This window comes from Eucyclogobius newberryi, unplaced genomic scaffold (assembly GCF_026437365.1).
Source record: "Eucyclogobius newberryi isolate DKJ021-1_F unplaced genomic scaffold, fEucNew1.0.hap1 SCAF_4, whole genome shotgun sequence".
NCBI classification, from domain to species: Eukaryota; Metazoa; Chordata; class Actinopteri; order Gobiiformes; family Gobiidae; genus Eucyclogobius; species Eucyclogobius newberryi.
Genome location: NW_027316056.1, coordinates 11,169,680 through 11,184,429, shown reverse-complemented (window position 1 = coordinate 11,184,429; position 14,750 = coordinate 11,169,680).

The window sequence follows — 14,750 nt, the reverse complement described above, 5'->3', positions numbered from 1 at the left end:
CGGTCCTCACGGTCCTCACACCCCACGGTCCTCACGGTCCTCACACCCCACGGTCCTCACGGTCCTCACACCCCTCAGTCCTCACGGTCCTCACACCCCACGGTCCTCACGGTCCTCACACCCCACGGTCCTCACACCCCACGGTCCTCACGGTCCTCACACCCCACGGTCCTCACGGTCCTCACACCCCACGGTCCTCACGGTCCTCACACCCCACGGTCCTCACGGTCCTCACACCCCACGGTCCTCACGGTCCTCACGGTCCTCACACCCCACGGTCCTCACGGTCCTCACGGTCCTCACACCCCACGGTCCTCACGGTCCTCACACCCCACGGTCCTCACGGTCCTCACACCCCACGGTCCTCACGGTCCTCACGGTCCTGACACCCCACGGTCCTCACACCCCACGGTCCTCACACCCCACGGTCCTCACACCCCACGGTCCTCACGGTCCTCACACCCCACGGTCCTCATGGTCCTCACACCCCACGGTCCTCACGGTCCTCACACCCCACGGTCCTCACGGTCCTCACACCCCACGGTCCTCACGGTCCTCACACCCCACGGTCCTCACGGTCCTCACACCCCACGGTCCTCACGGTCCTCACGGTCCTCACACCCCACGGTCCTCACGGTCCTCACGGTCCTCACACCCCACGGTTCTCACGGTCCTCACACCCCACGGTCCTCACGGTCCTCACACCCCACGGTCCTCACGGTCCTCACACCCCACGGTCCTCACGGTCCTCACGGTCCTCACACCCCACGGTCCTCACGGTCCTCACACCCCACGGTCCTCACGGTCCTCACACCCCACGGTCCTCACGGTCCTCACACCCCACGGTCCTCACGGTCCTCACGGTCCTGACACCCCACGGTCCTCACACCCCACGGTCCTCACACCCCACGGTCCTCACACCCCACGGTCCTCACGGTCCTCACACCCCACGGTCCTCATGGTCCTCACACCCCACGGTCCTCACGGTCCTCACACCCCACGGTCCTCACGGTCCTCACACCCCACGGTCCTCACGGTCCTCACGGTCCTCACACCCCACGGTCCTCACGGTCCTCACACCCCACGGTTCTCACGGTCCTCACACCCCACGGTCCTCACGGTCCTCACACCCCACGGTCCTCACGGTCCTCACGGTCCTGACACCCCACGGTCCTCACACCCCACGGTCCTCACACCCCACGGTCCTCACACCCCACGGTCCTCACGGTCCTCACATCCCACGGTCCTCATGGTCCTCACACCCCACGGTCCTCACGGTCCTCACACCCCACGGTCCTCACGGTCCTCACACCCCATGGTCCTCACACCCCACGGTCCTCACACCCCACGGTCCTCACGGTCCTCACACCCCACGGTCCTCACACCCCACGGTCCTCACGGTCCTCACACCTCACGGTCCTCACACCCCACGGTCCTCACACCCCACGGTCCTCACGGTCCTCACACCCCACGGTCCTCACACCCCACGGTCCTCACACCCCACGGTCCTCACACCCCACGGTCCTCACGGTCCTCACACCCCACGGTCCTCACGGTCCTCACACCCCACGGTCCTCACACCCCACGGTCCTCACGGTCCTCACGGTCCTCACACCCCACGGTTCTCACGGTCCTCACACCCCATGGTCCTCACACCCCACGGTCCTCACACCCCACGGTCCTCACGGTCCTCACACCTCACGGTCCTCACACCCCACGGTCCTCACACCCCACGGTCCTCACGGTCCTCACACCCCACGGTCCTCACACCCCACGGTCCTCACACCCCACGGTCCTCACACCCCACGGTCCTCACGGTCCTCACACCCCACGGTCCTCACGGTCCTCACACCCCACGGTCCTCACACCCCACGGTCCTCACACCCCACGGTCCTCACACCCCACGGTCCTCACACCCCACGGTCCTCACACCCCACGGTCCTCACACCCCACGGTCCTCACGGTCCTCACACCCCACGGTCCTCACACCCCACGGTCCTCACACCCCACGGTCCTCACACCCCACGGTCCTCACACGCACTTTTCTTCCCTCAAAGCACCCGCTAATTCGCTCGTTTAGCACATGAAGCGCTGTTTTACTTGTGACAAACCTTTTGGGGAGTGATGTTTTTATTCTCAACAGGGGTTCTAATTAGAACATGTTAATTAAGCGCAGTTTCCAGGATCAGAGACTTTATGACTTATTAAAGCCAATAAAGAATTGATCAGCCCGCACAGGGACATAGTAGTGCTGTTCAACACGTCTCCACGCGCAGGTATAATCCAATCAGGTCATAGAGTCCTGAGCGCACCTCTGCATGCGCTGATGGAGCAAACCAGTTGTGTAGATGTGTACATTTATCTCTGATTTATTTACAGTAATGGAACTGTGTTTTAATGTGTTTTATATCAGTGGGGGATTTAGAAAAGCCCAACCAGGGACAGGAGTTGAAAATTAGCACTGGCTATAAACTTTGTATGCATTACGTTGGCTGCAAGCTTTGTTTTGTAACTATGTGTGATTGCATTGTCCTTGTCAAATAAATACATACATAATATATAAATAAACATGCAGATCACACACTCCGTAAAGCGGGGTACCTGACGTGTCTGTACATTTTGTGTTTCCCCTAAAGAGTATATTGTAAAAAGTAATACTTTGTGACAAAGTGAGACCCGCTGCACGCTGCCTGCATAAGAAAGCCGCCATAAGAAACTGTTTAATTAGTATTTGCTCAATTTTGGTGTCAGTTCTTTGTATGTTTGTAACTGCAAATCTCAAGTTTTTGGTTAAATTAAGGGTTGAATAAAATGTATCATCAAGCTGAACAAGATAAGATAAGCCTTTATTTGTCCCACAATGGGGAAATTCCAGTGTTGCAACACAAAGTAGGCACAGAAGTAAATAATTACAAAAAAAAATAACTTATATAAAATATTATTATAAAAATTATAATAATAATAGTGACACTCTTATTTATTCATCTGATTGGCTGTATTTGGGTGGTCAACCTCAGTTTTACTTAAACGTCTGAAAATGTTTGAATATTAGCAATGTAGGGTTTGTGTGAGCTAAAAACTTTACTCAATTTAATAGCTACTAACTACATCCGCAGCATGGAAATCAGGGACCCCTGCTTTAATGTTTAATAGTTCTGAAATGGAAGGAGACATGTATTTTGTGGGGGAATTTACACGGTGCAGATTCCCCCCAGTTTACAAACTTAGTACAAGTGATGGTCAAGGTATGTCCAGATTGTGCTATAACGTTACACTATGTCAGCCACATTAAATTGCATGTATATTAAACCACATACTGACCTTGGTGTTAAAATACTTTGACATATCAAAACACAGGTTAAGTTAGAGGTTTCCAAACACTAGCTGAATAAATAATCAAATTACAATCATTTGTTTTACAATTGTGAATAAGTGGCAGCTCGATTACACAACTTGAGATGAAGTAGACCCATCATCATTTGAATCATGCACAAAGGTGAACTTCAGATATGGGATGATTGTAATAGAGCGCTGCACCGTGCAGTTGAGGGCACATTTCCTGAAATGGCGTCACGCTGAGAAGGTTCACACTAATTTACTCAGGTGTGGCTCTAAAAAGGCTGTGCCACGCCTGTCAGGTCAGTAAGGAACACTGCAGACTTCACTTAGGCCAAAGGTGCTGCAGTGGGCTGAGCATTCGCCTCCCAACCAGCAATCTACTGGTTCAAACCTGGTTCAAACTGCTGTGTCCCTGAGGATGCTTACTTGTCTATTCCATGTGAATGTTGGATAATATGCTCTTCTTAAAGGTTATTTTAGTTTGCCTTTATTTAACCTTACAGGGCAAATGTGTCCTCTGCATTTGACCCAACCAACAGTCATGAGCAGTGTGCGCCGCAGTGCAGACCCATCTCCACATCTTGAGCTAAAGGCTACCCTAACCCTAACCCAGGACGAGCTGGAGGATTATACCAATTGTGGCTTTCCCAAGTGTTTGTTGGTTGAATTAACTATTTGGAGAAGCTCTGCGATGTGAATGTGGCTGTGATTTTGGATTGTAAAATATATATGTATGTGAGTTGAATTGAAAATAGATGAAAAAATGAATTAATTGTGCTTATTTCTCTTTGCCTGGGATGTTCCACAGTATGGTATTAAACATGAACCATTTTTCATCATCAGCATCATCACAATCACAACAATTACACACAAAAAAATCCTAAGGCCCTCAACAATAGCAAGGGTTCCCACTCCTTCATACCCATATTTTCCGGGCTATACTTTTTTCATAGTTTTGGCCGGGGTGCGACTTATACTCCAGAGGGATTTATGTGATATTAGTCGCTATTTTCACACTGACAACCACAAGAGGGCGCTCTAGGCTCTAAGCGACGCAGAAGAAGAATCTGCACTTCCTCTACCTCCAGAGTTTGTGGAGTTGTTTAGAAGTGACACAGAGGAAGAAGAATTCAATGGATTTAGTGATTTGGGGTAAAACTGATGCTTTGGTAAACTTGTTAGCATGTTCTTTATGCTATAGTTATCTGAATAAGTGTTAATATGTTACGTTAACATACCAGACACTTACCACAGTTCTGTCTGTGCCTCATGTAGCTGAAGGTGTTAGCGTTAGCATACGTACACCTATTCACCATGTTCTCTCATCTGTTATTATTTTAATTTGCATTTCAAGATTAAACGTCTGTTCTGGGTCTTGGATTTTATCAAATAATTTACCCAAAAACGTATACTCCAGTGTGACTTATATATGTTTTCTTTTCTCTATTATGCATTTTTTTGGCTGGTGCGACTTATACTCCGGAGCGACTTAAAGTTCGGAGAATACAGTAATTTATTATAAGATAAGATATTCCTTTATTGTCCACACATGAGGAAATTTCATTGTTGCAACGCAGGTAGATACAGAAGAAAAGGACAGATAACTTATAGGAAGTTTAAAAAAGCACTTTTAATAGAAGAACTCTTATAAACAAAAACTCTTATAATCAAAAACTCCTATTGACAAGACCTTTCATTTCCTAATAAGGAATGGAGGGGAAAAATAAATAAAGATAAAAATAAAATAAAAAAACAGCTAGCGTAAGACAAGATAATACTAATAATAATGGTAAAATAAACACTCTATTTTCATCAGTTATATGCACTATGCATTATCAGTGTACAAATGGCACAGAAAGAAGTGTTCAAAGTAACTTAGATCAGGAACATTAAGAAATCAGTGCACATTTCCCCCTGCTTTCCGTGCCACCAGAGTTTGTTGTCGGCTCTGGCATGAAACCCACTCGTAAAGTTTTGCCCCCTCCCTGTGCGGGCTGGGCTGCGTCGCGGTGCCTAATGACGGGGCTTATGGTGATTGCTGATGAGCTCTTAGTGGCACAAAGGGACACACCAATGGCCACAGAGCACTGCAACAGCTGGAGGCTTTCTGGTTCACATGCAGCACAGGAAGCCGATTGTGCCTGGAGAGCGTGATTCATCCCCCGGCAGGAAAAACAAAAACTATCGAAAGGATGCCACAAATGTACGACTCAAAAATGATGGGGTTTGGGAATGATGGGCACTAACAGGGGGATCGAGTTTGTTTCCATTAACTGTTTCACTGTTAGCTCGTTCAAAAATCACACAGTCGTAATTACCCATCTGTGGTGAACACAGCTCCGCCGCTCCCCACTAGTGTTCATTCGTTTCTATTTTCAGACAAATTATCAGCACTTTTATTGTAATTATATCTTATGTGCGAGAAGACTTTGAACAGGGCTCGAGCACGGGAGAATAATTGGACACATCGTGGCGGTTGCGGGAGGTTTTCTCAGAGGTGACTGTGACCCTTGCGGTGGTATTCTTTTCATATATCAGTCTAATTTCACCGTTCATACAAATTGTTTCGTCAAATCACAGGGATGTACAGTGGTCTGTTTTGTCGAACCAGTGCCTTAGACGTTCTTTTCGAGCAGGACCAGATCCGAGCACAGTTTGTACAGTGTTTGTCTTCTGATCCGAAGGTCAGCGCTCCGAATTCCGCTCTCGACATAAAGACAACATCGGTAGAGCGGAGGGATTCCAGCTCCGATCCGAAGTTACTGTCTGGACATCATAATTACTGTAATTGTTCAGACGAAGCAAAGTCAGGCGCTTCAAAGTATAGACCATGGATGATACAAGAAACGCAGTTGGTCGACATAAAGTCACTTGTAGACTTAATCACAGTGGGAAGAGGAACCAAAAGTTTTACTCAAGTAATTATTCACTCAACCAGGAGTATGGAGGATGCAATTATACTCTGAGAAGTACGATTTCATGAGAAAGTCTCTGAAGTAAACGTGACCTTCTGCAAACATCTGTTTTTTTTTTCTTCATCATGATGCTGTCCGCTCTGATTAGTTCCTTCACTTCAGACTAAGTACAGAATGGACTTGTTATGACTCTCCATTCAAAGTCAGTTCAATTGCACTTACCAGAAATAGCATAAAGGTAATTTGAATAGAAGGATGACGAAATACAAGACTCTATTCATCTATTGCAACCCGAGATCTTAATTAAAGTTACATAATAAAATCAGAGTCAGCAAGAATCATTGAATAGCCCACACTCACATATTGATGAGATTGATCTGCCTGCGTCATTAGCTAGGTTGGGGTCGTTGTACTAAAAGATGCTACCAGTAAATCTGATTGTTGTAATGTATGCACAATTTACACAATAATATGATCACGAGAGAGAAACAATGACAAAGCATTATTGTTGCTCTCTTTTTGACACTTTGACATTCACATACAGCCGTTTGAAAAGAAAAGTATTTGACAAATTCACCTTTGACATTAATATAATCCCATTGTCCGCTTTCATTAAAATTAAGGCAATGTTCACTTGCAGCAGCCAAATGTATCTCTCAGATAAAGCTGTTGGACTTACTTTATGTCACATTGCAGTCCACATGACTTCAACAGGAAAAACTGATCAGGTTTTAACATTTGGAGGTTTTGATTCCAGATACAAAGTTGTTGTTGAAGATCTCCTGGCTGGAAGGAGAAAAGGTATGATTTGTCTATTACAATTGTGTTTGTCAAAGCTTTTGCGGAATCTAATATTGTGTATTGTTTGTATGTTTAGCTCTTAAGGTGTAGGCTATGTGCTTATGGAAATAAAAACATAAATACACAAAGGTTCCACTTGTACGGTCAATCCATTCAGCTAGGGAGTTACGCTAACACATTTTAGCAACTTCCAAACACTGCAAACAGTTTCATATGGGTAGTATGTGGTTGGTGTGCAGTTACGAATGCTAAACAAAACACTAAGTACAAAAAACAAGCTTTATTATTGGCCATAAAAAGACACAAGATCTAACAAAATCATAACAACTAGACACAAATCCAAACACCCCATGATAAAAGTTGTGTTGGTTCATCCCAGAAGTTTTATTCGATGCTGTGGGCTCCAACTGAAACTGTGCAAAAATACCTCCTACCTTTTCTTTAACCTTTGAGAGCTGCTTCACAAGGTCAACGCTAAGGATCAAGGTGGAGTGAGGAGCAGTGAGGAGAAGGAGCTGCTTTGGGTGGTTCTGAATCCTTCTGGCCAGCGGCGGGAACAACAGCCGTTCAGGAAAAATGGACTACAAAAAATGCTTGTGTCCATTGGGGGAATGTTTTGACTGTAACACCATACAGGAAGTCAGGAAGTCCACAAATATATATCCAAAGCATGTTAATGAAATGTTTGTTCTTGCTGTTTTTTGGAACACAATGTTTTTCAGAAGCGATATATACGTTTTCAGTCACCGCACAAATGGTGGACCAAACTGAAGAAAATACATAGTTGCCAGGTTGTGATTAATCAAGTGAGATTGTTTTGTGGCATATTTGTTTAAATTATGTAACAGATTATTATACAAGTTACCGTTGCAACAAGATTGAACTCAAAACATTACACTTATAAATAGATAAACTGCAAAGTAAAATCACTAGTTCTTAAGCTGTACTTTGCTGTTCTCTCAATGAACATTTACATTAGCTTGATAAATTGTATAGATGATTCTATGTATATGATTGTTAGTGACATTTCATATCCATTTAGAGATTGGTTTGGATTTTTTTTTTTCTTTCTGTTTTTCCTAAATTACAAATTATGCAAATGTTGTGGGTTTTCGTGGGGCCTTAAATCAGCTTATAACATTGTTCTCTCGTCAAACACATACTTCACAAAACACACCCAGATTTGTAACATCAGTTTTTAAGGCAATAAATCATAACCAAACACATTGTGAGCCTTTCTGCCATAAAATCGTGCTCATTACAACTGCTTGCTGGTATTAGCATGTCGGGGCAATCTAGCTTTCGCTGGTAGAAAATAATGTGTTTTTCAATAGATACATTATTTTAAGTCCTAAAACATGCGACACCAAGGCAAAGATCCTCAATATAACGTGTCGTTTCAAAGCAGCAATTTTTCAAAATATTTCATACAGTGACAAATGACGTCTTCTGGAGTTTCTCATTATTACAAAATAAAACGGTATCTTCCCGATCAAGCTGTTTGTGTCTCAACTCCGATACTCAATTAAAGTGGGTTAAAACGGCATGTATCTTCTTTATTGTGACAACGGCTGAGGTAATACAAAAAGTGATCGAGTGAAATGACCCTTCAAATGTTCGGACCACTCCCTTCCAGTTTTTTCTGAGTGGGTACAGGGCAAAGGGGGGGTGTCCTGTGGGAGATATTGAGGATGAAAAGTGGGGGCTCTCATCGGCACACAGCATTAAGCAGACATATTGTGCTGAATTAATGGAGCTGTGATGGACAGGCTCCACATGGCATATCTCTTCTTCTCTGTGTGTGTGTGTGTGTGTGTGTGTGTGTGTGTGTGTGAGCGTCGCCCCCACATCGCCCCCTATCCCCCCACCCGCGAGCACCATCCATTCACATGGAATCAATGTCATGCCAATAGCTGAAATGGATTTCTGAGGATGTTTCAGCGGGCAATATGCAGGGCACAGTTGTTGTCATTTGTATGTGCGGCGTGAATACACAACAGCAAGCGAAAAACAGGGACAGAATGGTAAGAAGGTGTTCAAGTTGAGGTCAAAAAGTAGCTGAATCCTTCTCTCTAAGTCATATATCATTTGTAACATGTTGTGAGGGGAAGATAAAGAGCAGATGATGTTGTTTTGAAGATATGCAAAATGTGAATATATCGTTTGATAAACTGTCTCGTCTGCTGCCGAAGGAGCTGAATGAAAACTGAATTTGAACAAACGCTCGGATGTTGAGGGGGTCGCAAATGTTGGCGTCCTCTGACACCGCTCCACCCCACGGTCGTCAACCTTTTCAAACTGCCCGACCTGCGTCCATTAAAAAGGTGTTGAGATGAAATGTTATTTGGACTACGGTTTTGATTCAGTGTGAAAAAGTACTTGAAAGCTCTTAACTGGTGTCAACATGTGGGATCTGCACTTGAGCAATGATTCATTTTAACAAATTATTCAGCATGACTGATAATCATTTAAAAAGGAACTGGGAGTTTGTGTCTTTATTTCTCAACCTCATTCTCTTGCTCACTTACTATTCGTCAGGACAGATTTATAGCGTGGAATGGGGAGAAATGGGGGCTATAAAAATGTGGCAAATGGTCGAGGGCTGGAATTGAACCCACGACCACATAATGCAATGCCCTTATCCACAGCACCACCAGTGTGCACGTTCTTCCTTCTCCCTCTTCCCATTTCATACTATCACTTTCCCGTCCAATAAAGCCTATGGCCAAAAAATACTTTGAAAAATAAATGATAGTATATTCAATATTTCAAATAAGGCTTTCGGGGGATTTCGGGGGCTGACAGCTCTTAATCTACTTCCAGGATTTAGGGATTAGAAATATTATGCTGAATAATTCAATTTTGAAATCATCACATGCCTATTACCATTACAAATGTCTAGAGGACTATATTTGTACTCTAATAAATGGACATTGGATTATGTTTTAAGGCATCTAACTTTACTTTTCTCATCTAAGGCTAGTTTATACAGTCATATCAGCTCAACAGTAGCTTTGTGCCATTTGGTGGGGAAGGTGGGAGACCCTGGTGTACTTTTAAGGGTCATTTTACAGTCCTTTCACATTGGTCTGATATTTACGTAGGCGAGCTGCATCTGACCTCAGACCTTTAACAGGAGTAGAGTGGGAATGGTCTTAAAAACAGGCAGAGAAGCTGCGGTTTAGAAGTGGAAAAAAATCAAGATTCAAGTAAATATACAGTTTTGACTTTGAATCTTATCTATTCAAAGACTTCAAAGAATGAATTTAAATTGTAAATTTTCATTTCAATGTCTTGTGAATGCCTTTTTGTTCATGCAATTTGGTAATATAATCTATATTCTACAAAATGGATGAATGAATGGAATCAATGAATTACCCTCGTCTGTCCCAGGACATCCTCCTCAGTCCCCCTGTCTCAGCACACTAGCACTTTTGTACAGCGCTTTTCACAGACATATATGGCTGTATTTTGCCCCCGGACTTGGTGTTAACTTGGGCGTTGTGGAGCTCATTTCCTGACATCGGTGCAATTGCTGACAGGGTGTGGAATTCTAAACAAGGGGTGTGATCATACCGAAATATGAGGTGGAGTGAAGCATATTGAGGGCGTGGTGTGGTGCATTATCTTATCTTGTTTATTTATTTGAGCAAAGACAAGACAAGACATGCAAGACATCTTATTGGAGTGCATACGGGCACGCTTGTGTGAATGGTCAGAATTGCAGCTAATAAACTTCAAAACTAACTTAACTCGTGTTACTATCTCCATATGGACCAGATTATCATAATAAAACAACCTTCATGGGCATTAATAACATAAATTCCAATTTTTACATGGTTCAATTTTTCTCCCACTATGCTGTTTGGTACTCAGCTTTTAAAGCTCTTTGCTGGAAACCTCTACCTCCGGCATTGGACACCTGACACTGGCACCATCCCACTCCAGCCTCCAGCAGCAAAGTCCAGCCTCTTTACGCCAGCGTTAAGGTTGGGAAGGTAGCAGAATCCCGACCTGGACCTACACACACTAGCAAAGAGCAGTATGGCATGCTTTAACTTTTTCCTTTCCTTGATCAATACCAACTTTCATACTGTTTCATATTTGGGAGCGTACGAATAACACTACAGTATTTTGACTAGTGGTAATACTACACTTAAAACACTTATATTTCTGTTGGGATTCCAGAATATCTGATTATCATTGTCTAGAATATATTCATTTGTGTCCATATTACCCATCCTTCATGCAGAGATGTGTGTTACTTACTTTAATTTAGGAAATGTTATCTTGTTGTTGCATTATGGTAGATGCCTTCTGAAACATTCTCTCAGTCTCATTCCTCTTGGATGTTGAGAATGTCCTTTACAACAGCGATCCCCAACCTTTTTCCTCACAAAGACCGGCACAATGACAATATTCGTTTTCAGTGACCGGTTGAAGGGGGCAGAGCCAGTAACTACAGCGTAAAATGTGTACAAACACTTCTGTAACTTTTAAAATAGCATATTACTTATGTTTGCTGTTTATTAGATTGATTGGCTCTATACAGCACATAGTATAAAACAAAGATAATGATGCATAGTAAAACATAGGTTACGTTGGCCTCTGGGGACAGGTAGCAGATGGCCCGCGGCCCGGTGGTTGGGGACCCCTGCTTTAGAAGGCTCTGACAATAAGAAGAGAGAATAAAGAGCCAAAAGGCAAAGCTCTTGATTTAAGTTCCTAAGTTCCTACTCTGAAATGGTCATGATCTTTGGGTAATGACAAGCTGAAGAAGAGCATGGAGTGAGACCTCACCTCATTTATCTTTATTCTGTTTTGGTCTACCTGTGATTGTGGAGAATTAGACTAAAATACAGTTTGACGTTTGTAATTTCATTGACAATATTTTGCTGTTACACGACTTATTGCTAAACATTTTCCATTTGACTTCTATTGCTCAGTATATGACTGTGCCTCATAAAGCGGCTTTTCACAGTTTTGAACATGTTTGGTGGTTTGCAGCCCGCTCCCTGGGTTACCCTCACCAACACTTCAGAGCATTACCAGTTTTGGAGTGGACAAACAGGCCATGGCCTTTATGAAGCAGCCAAAACATTGAGTTTTAACAAAGGGCCTTGACAAAGAGAGGCCCGGGACATGTAGAACAGCTTTTGTGTTTGAAAAGAGGAAGGAAGTCAAAAAGCACTGGATGGAAAGAGTTCAATAACAATAAAGGGACGATTCTGACTTGAATTAAAAGTTACTGTGGCTTTAGCACAGGATGGAAATAGGAAATTGTTACGCAGGCCTCTTTTTAAGTCTGATAAACATCTCGGCTGTAGTCGACTGAAGAATTATTGGTTGATTAAAGGCGACGTGGTACTGACAAAAGTACTCAAAACTATACAGAGTCTGCGTCAAACCCAAAGTGTGCTCAGAACACCACAAACTCACTGAAGTTCACACATAAACAACTATCTTTATACGGAAGTAAAGTGCATCTTCATATGCAGCTGTTTGTGCATTGAGAGGGTTTTGCTTTGCCACGGAAGACCACTGGCAGTCGGATTGAAGTAAAAGAGCTTTTGCTCAGAGAGCGGGAGCTTAGGCCAGTGCATCAAACGGCTGCTCCGAGAGCACCTGGAGCACCTAGAGCACCTAGAACACCTAGAACAGGTGATCGTGGAGCGGCTCCTCCCACTGTCTGAAGCGGAGCGACTGTGGTGTGAAAGCAGCTGACCTCAGGTCGACCTAAACAACGCACAGAGCCAAGGCTCTTGGACTTTGATCATTATATTTTTATGGTGCTTTTGCAACCTGTATCTGAATTGGATCAATTTCTATTAATATCTTAATTTTGCCATCCAGATGAATTCTCATAAACTCCCGGCCGCTGAGTGGCTGACCAATCATAGCGGGTAGCATTGCTGTGTGGGCGGAAGTCAGACGAACAAACCTAAACACAGCGATGCCGACAGATGTACTATGGCCTATTTTAGAAGATTTACAGACTACTTACTATTTTGTTTTTTGAACGTGCACATAGAAGCACTTTCTGTAGTCTGTGCTTTTTTTTTCTGCTTGTTCCTGTTGCTGTGACGCTTTGAACAATCTGAATTTTCTTCATGGTGTTACGCCTTTTCCCAACTGCATTCAGCGAGAGCCTGTCCGGATTGATATTGTGTAGAACTCAATTCAGAGTGCTACACATATCAATCTGTCCGAGCCAGGTAATTCTCCTCCTGCCTCTGCACAGACAGGTAAAGCCTCACTAAGAACGCTTTTTCTCTTCTGTTCCTTCGCATCACCCTCGCGGTAAATGCCACAGGTGACTCCGTGTATAGGATCACAGTGTGGCGTATAAACACGGCTCTTTTAGCTTGAAAACCATCCGTGTTGCAGCGTTTCAGCTGAATGAGGAGCAGTGCATGTGAACAGGACTGATGTGTGTGCCGCCCGGTGGTCGAGTGGTTAAGGCGGCAGCACACATGCCAGACTCGACGTGCAGCCGTCTTGTGATTTTAAATCCCGGCTTTGACAACTGACTGCATGTCCTCCTTTCTCGCTCGCATTTCACTTTAAACTGTTCTGTCTACTAAAGTCTATGGGCCAAAACATCCGTACAAAATCCAAAACAACAGAACAGGACCAACAATGCAAATGTTTTAAACAATTTGATAAATGTAAGATAGATATATTTAATTATATATTGTGGAACATTCCTTGCAACAAATAACACATCCATGGAGACAATCCCGTCTCTCAACCAGATAACAAAATAACAATTACAACTTACTTACCAGGCTATCAAAATTATGGATTAAAAAAAACAATCCGCTTTTATCACTGTCATAAGAATTATAATTTTCTCTAATTTGGCCCCTGAAGCGCTCAGTACATTTATACAGAGACTAAAGAGCAGCAGAGGGACGAGAGGCTCCTGAAATATAAAATCCCACTGTTCAGTCTTTGGACTATCACCCTTCTTCTATAAGAGCTGCAAACTGTGGAACTCACTACCCACTGATGGTCAAAATGTTCACCTCCCGACAAAGTGCTGGCTGAAAGAAAATCAAAACTGTCCTCACCTGTATGTGTTATGAAAGTGCATGAGCGAGGATGAAAGAATGAGCTGTGTAGATGTGTAAATTTGCAACTGAAGTATTTATAAAATGGAAATGTGTTTTAATGCCTTTTGTATTCGTAGCAGTGCGCGCCTGCCATCTTCTGCCGACAGGGGGCGCCTATAAAAGGGCACTGCCTCTAGCTCTCATCCTCTGACCTCTGACACTGCTGTCATGCCGAGGGTTGGGCTCCCCGTCCTCCTCAGGTATGGGTCAGTATTAGATTTCCACCTCTTTGGCTTGTTGGTGTCTCACTTAATTGCAGCCAGTACAATAGGATTTTTTGGAGATCCACACCACAGACATAATCAAAAAGCCGATCCTTCGCCATGAGAAATACACTGCAGTGATTCGTCAGCAGTCCATTTTCATCACAGGAACTGAATGTAAAGTTGTGTCCCAAATTACCCAGGCCGGACCTCCGCTCTCCTCTGTGTTGTCAGCCTGCTTGATGGGTCGTAATTGGATAATCCATTTTAAAAGGGGGATGAGCTCAAAAAAACTTGTCAGGGGCCCAGCGGAGCGGATTGGGCAGAGCTGAGTGGTGCTGCCATCCTGGACTTACCGATACCATGACGCTGTCAGT